The sequence below is a fragment of the Halyomorpha halys genome, unplaced genomic scaffold (genome assembly GCF_000696795.3).
Source record: "Halyomorpha halys isolate HHAL.00 unplaced genomic scaffold, Hhal_1.1 Scaffold577.1, whole genome shotgun sequence".
In the NCBI taxonomy this organism is placed as follows: domain Eukaryota; kingdom Metazoa; phylum Arthropoda; class Insecta; order Hemiptera; family Pentatomidae; genus Halyomorpha; species Halyomorpha halys.
Window position 1 is genome coordinate 774,670 of NW_027113760.1, and position 6,015 is coordinate 780,684.

General features: G+C 28.0%; 1 non-coding gene across 1 annotated transcript; it reads right to left on the reverse strand.

The window, feature by feature from the left end:
- Nucleotides 1–276: 276 nt before the first annotated feature.
- Nucleotides 277–413, reverse strand: LOC112211240 (U4 spliceosomal RNA). The gene has a single exon (XR_010844449.1). It is a non-coding gene; the product is annotated as a U4 spliceosomal RNA (small nuclear RNA).
- Nucleotides 414–6,015: the final 5,602 nt, after the last annotated feature.

Below are 6,015 nucleotides of genomic sequence, written 5' to 3' on the forward strand. Positions count from 1 at the left end.
AATTATCACTTAGTAAAGAATGGAATTTTTAATGTAAATTCCATAATAAGAGTATTCTTAAACACCAATTAAAGATAATTTTAGTATGATTCCTTTTTTTTTTATTCATCTTGTGACTGGAAATATTCATACTATTATTTTCCAATTAGGATCCATTATTAACTTCGTCATTCCAAACTGTTCCCGAAATTTAACAGTTTGACACTTATCACATAAAAATAACAGTATAATCGGTTACTTTAACTAGTCGTATCTTAGCTAATACTGTTCCGATTTAAACGATTTGTTTTTGTTTTGTTGAGAATTTAAGTGTTACGAATCCCAAGAACATACATTAAGGTAAAAGTTTCAACTAGCAATAATCGCACCTCAGTAGACCTTCATTGGTTACGATATTGTATATATATAATGTATTGTATTATATATTTGTATTTTGTAACCATATATAAAAATAAAGAGGTTTGAAAATAAAAAAAAAATTACATTAAGCCACTAAAAACAATTAATCACTCTAGAACTATTTTTTAAGTTGTCTTTTTCCGTAGTTAAGAATTTTCAATTTAAAAAAAAAACTTAATAAGTGAAAATTAAACGGTAAAACTTTAACGACCCGTATCTTTGCTAATTCTGGTCCGATTTAAACGATTTGTTGAGAATTTAAGTGTTCAGAAACCAAAAAACATAAACTAAGCCACTAGAAATAATTAATTACACTAGAACTTTCCACTTTAAATCGTTTTGAACACTATTTGTCCAAAACTCCTGAAACAACAACGCTTCCCATATAACACGTTTTTCAGAGTGAAAAATGAAAATTGGAAAGATACGAATTTATTTTTTTCTGATTCATTTCGACATACTGAACAATGGACTCGGAACAAAACGGTTTTTTTTTTATTCATAATAACTTTTACAGCAATAGTTCACAACTCATTAGGTATATAACAATTAAAGGATCCATACTGTCTTTTTGTTACCCGTGAATCGATCAGAGTTTCTTTTCTTTAAACAAAGCGGCTAGAAACTCAACAGTCAACTGGGTCACAAGTGAAAGGAGGGCCATTGATTAAATTTTAGGATCACAAATCTTTACTCTTCACCTTCGATTTCATCCAAACTTTACAAATCTGTGTACTCTTAGAAGTATAATGCATATTTTAGTTAGTAAATTTCTGAAATAATTTTTGAATAATATCATTTATTTAATATAATATATACTTAATTTATTTTATGGTATATAAATTTTGATAAAAAAAATAAATTGATCTATCGATTAATGCCATAGCGAAAGAAATAAGTATAAAAAATACCTTATTTTGGAGCACATGGCTACTACAATAACAATATAAAATTTACTGCGTTTTCATATAAATAAAAATAAACTGAAAAAACAAAATTAAACTCGCTTAAATTAATTTAATATTTCTTAAAGATAAAAGATGACGAGAATTTATGGATATGGACAGTGTCTTCAAATAATTTCACAGGATCGAGAAGGCGATTAAGAAGGATTTATCATGACATGCAGTTCTGTGGGAAGAGGGATGTAGGTCAGAAGGTCGGAATCTGTTAGCCCTCAATTATATAAGATAGTTGAGGATCAAAATAGATTCTGTTTTTATAGAAGATTAATAATAAAATATGCCACAATTAATACAGAAAAAAGAAGAACGAACAAAATAGAAAAAAATTGTAAAAATAGACCTCACAAAAATAAAAAAATAAAATTATGATATCTATAAACAATAATATTAATCGATATAATACATATAAAAAAATAAGACTGATTAAATAATAACAAAATAATTTATACAAAAGATGAAGAAAATTAAACTTAAGAAAAAATAAATATTGAAAGATTATTAGTTGACCGGATAAAAACCGTTGGAAAATGGTCCGGGTGACGGTCAAGAAAGTTACAAAAATATCAGAAAAACTATTTATTAGTGACCAAAGTTTCACCCCATTTAGCAGGGCTTCATCAGGGATGAAACCTGAAAAAGTTTTCTTTTTCTGAACTACTTAATTTAGTTTTTCTGAACTCACCCTAGCTGAGTAGGGCTAAATGTTGGCTTCTGAGAAACTGTTTTTCTGTTATTTTTGTTCCTTTCTTATCTCCCCCTCTCCTCCTCCGGACCTTCCAACAAAGTGAAAATAAAATTGATACACATTCGCAACTATGTACACTATAATTGGAATGTCAAGATTTAATTTAGCTACTTATGATGAACAGACACATCTGTCACATCACATCACACACATCACATCAGACACATCTGGTTTTTGGCGTTGATGACCGGTGGGTTTTACGCCTGAATTTCTTAATAAACAAACAAACACATCTGACACACCTGGAAGGAAGTCGCTTAAATTAAGATAGTTGTTTCTGTATTCAACATATCAGTTACAGAAACAGAACAAAAAACGTACAAAATTAGTTAACTTCAAAACCCTGAAGGATAGAAAATAATAACTACGAATTATGGACAAAATATATAAGAATAAAAAACAAAATAAAATAAATTGGCAAAAATAATAATTCTTAAGAAGAGAAAAATAGAAAAATTTATAATAACACATTCATTAATTTAATAAAATAAGTAATTGACTTCAAATGGGAAAAAATTGTTAATTTTAGAAAAGACAAAGAGAAAATATAAATAAAATAGTAGTAATGTCAATAATAGAATTGATAAATATAGAATTTATAAAAGAATGTCCTGTAGCAGCCTGGGCTTCTGTCTTCGGGTTGAGGTTGGATTTCCCAAGTTACAAGTCACTGCTCTTTTAACTGTCGGTAACTGAGAGTGGAATTATGATTATTATAAACCGTTTTTTGATGAAGTCTTCTATAGATTCCATTTGTAGTTCCTGATACAATTGGATATTTATTACAAACCTTTTCCTTTTTGCCGCTCCCCAGAATTTATAGCTACACATCAGTAGTCTGAGTATTGTTTTGTAAATAAGAATAGTAGTTAATAAAACCCTATTTAATTATTATATAAAGAAAAATCTGCTTTACTATTACTTTAAAACTTATTTAAAAAATATATTTTGTTATTAATCAAAATTCAGACCCTGAACTCAATAAATACAATTAGGCCCATAGCATTTAGGAGCAAATAGGAACTTGGAGAAAGCTTTCACACTTACAAATTATTAGTTCTTTAGTTAAGAACCAGATATACTTTTTTTGAGCGTAATTTAATATGGAATGAAACGCGAGCCGGAAAGTTAATACTATAAATATTCTTTATTTTTGTTGATAAGAAATTTGATTGTTTTATCTTATCCAAAAATGTAACTTGTAAACACCTGCGTGAATAAACCTCCCTATCTTAAAATCGTTTAAAAATAAAGTCATTAAAACTATGATGTGAAAAACACTGATTCGTTTTATTAGGACAACCTGATAAAATATAGGAGCTAACATATTATAATAACAACATTCAATTCCATTGAAGTTTTTGAAGTTAATACCAAGCCATTTCATTTTTAAACAACATATCCGGATGAATTTTTGAAAAATTGTAAAAGATTAATGTTGGTGAAGCTAATTTTTTAATCTTGGCACAATCTTTGCACATCAACTGTGCGAGATTAGGCCACTCGATTTTCTATGGATGTTATATTTTTTTAAATAATAGTAAAAGAGTGAAACAATCTTCCCTTCTAACCTGAACTGACTTAAATAATAATGTGATACTATGGTTATATACACTTCAGGTAATAGGGAAATAAAAATATATAGCTTATCAGTTCACAGAATGATTTTTTTTCTCTAAAACTGAGCACACTTAATTCTGACTGGCTCTATTCTCTCCTCACTATCTCACTAATTTCACGGTATCATATGTCTAGGATTCTTTCATAAGCATAAAAGAACATTCAAGGGGTATAATTTTTCTGGTGATTACTTACAATATGTTGAAATCCATTTGTAAGAAGAGCATTTATTTGAAATAATTATGACGCCGTTAAATTTTCTACATTTTCAAGCTTATAAATCCATTTTTTCAATTTAATGATTATTATTTATTTTAAAAAAATAAGTTAATAATAGAATGCATGCAGAATAATTTTTTTAGTATTTATTGAAGTAAAAAGTTTTAAAAAAAATATTGAAATTCATTAAATTAATTTGTCTCATTAAAAGATGAATGTTATAATAGGAATTTCATTGTATGAATGTATAGTTGAGTGAGAAAGGGTTTGTAACCATTCGATTCTTGAGAGTATATTTTCTCTGAATACTTAAGTTCTTTTAGAATTAGCACATTTAGAATTTTAGAATTTATTCCATAGGATTATAATGAATTAATGGAAGAAATAATGTATCATCCTGTATATCCGTCTGGATAATTTGAATATTATCATAGTAGTCCTTAAAATAATTTTAATTTCATATATTTAAATCCAGTTCTTGAGATATCTTTAGTTTGTTATTTATTAATTAGCGCATTATAAGTCGAATCTCTGAGAACAATGCCTTTAACTTTTCGTCAGGAGAAAAATTACTTATTTTAAGGATGAGTTCTTTCCAAATTCGTAACTGCTAATTAATATTACTTTTACAACTTTATGTTATAGAAAGTTACTGAGAGTTAGATTAATTTTACAACTTTCTGATACAGTCAGTATCTCTCTCTTTATTCGATAAATGTTTGAAGGAAATGTTTGAACAATATTTCATTAATATGAATTCTGTTTGGACAAGAAAAAAAAAATATATGACGTTTAATTGAGAAATTGACTAAAAGGCACACTGGAATATTAAATGTCATTGAAGATATTTCAACTGCATCGCGTACAACAGGATTACATTTTTGAAAACCGGTTTTTGTATGTAGGTGCTCAAGTGACCATGGTTTTTAACCGTCCTTGCCAATAATTCTTCCTAAGTGGGTCAAAAGCGGGACACACCTACCGTCACATAGCGAGTAGTTCAGTTGTCCTTCTTGTAGATAAAAAATATAGTAACTAAGAGTTCTCTACTCATTTCATAGAGGCTCAGTAGTCACTAAGTGTTCACTAACTGATTAAACAAAAATTACAAAGTTACTTTAAGTAACGTTAAACAGCATTTATAAGAATTAATATTCTTAACCTACAAATAAGCTGAACCTATAATCACTTTGTTACGCAAATATCGAAATATTATATATATACTTCACGTCTAGTAACTAAATAAATATTTGGTTTGGTTTAAACCTTTTTCCAAACTTATCAACAAAGAATGCATGACTTATTTCCAATTTAGCTATAATCTTTAGCTACCCTCACTTACATTGAAGGCTTAAAGCCGTGAAACACGTTTTCACGTTACCCCATTATTCAGCCACTGCATTCGTAAGTCAGTGAATGTGAATTACTACTCTCGTTAAAAATGTCAAGTCATGATCAAAGTCACGCGATACGGCGTCTAAGTTTTTGATAAAAATATATCTGAAAGTTATAAGAAGGTAATTAAAAATTAGTTATATTACATTATTTAGATGGATTAAAACTTTTTGTGGAGTATTATAAAAACAACTGCGTTAATTACGAAGTTAAAGCAAACAAATCGTTTCATAATAAAGTACCAACTATTACAATAAGGCATTTAGTTTAAATTTGGTACAACTTTGCTGACTTGTACAATGATGATTTGTAATTTTTCACTTCTATAATATTTGTGATAGTATGAGCCATTTTGGAACAAAGATTAGTAGTACTTGCATATTTGTATTAATAAACATACACTACTAAATTTCGTTATGAAATAGGGTTCTGAGAGGACAAAAATAAATAAATGTATTGTTACTTTCACTAACCATATATATGGAATATAAAATACGAGAAAGTTTTGCTATCGTGAAAAATTATGAATCGAATTTCGATGGAATTACATATTAAAACGGGTATGTGCCTGGAATGTGACAGAATTTTTTTTAATACCGGAATTGTCAACTTATAAAATCGATTTTTCGCACGTTTTCAATTTTCTCAAAACTACTCTAACGATTTAATCGA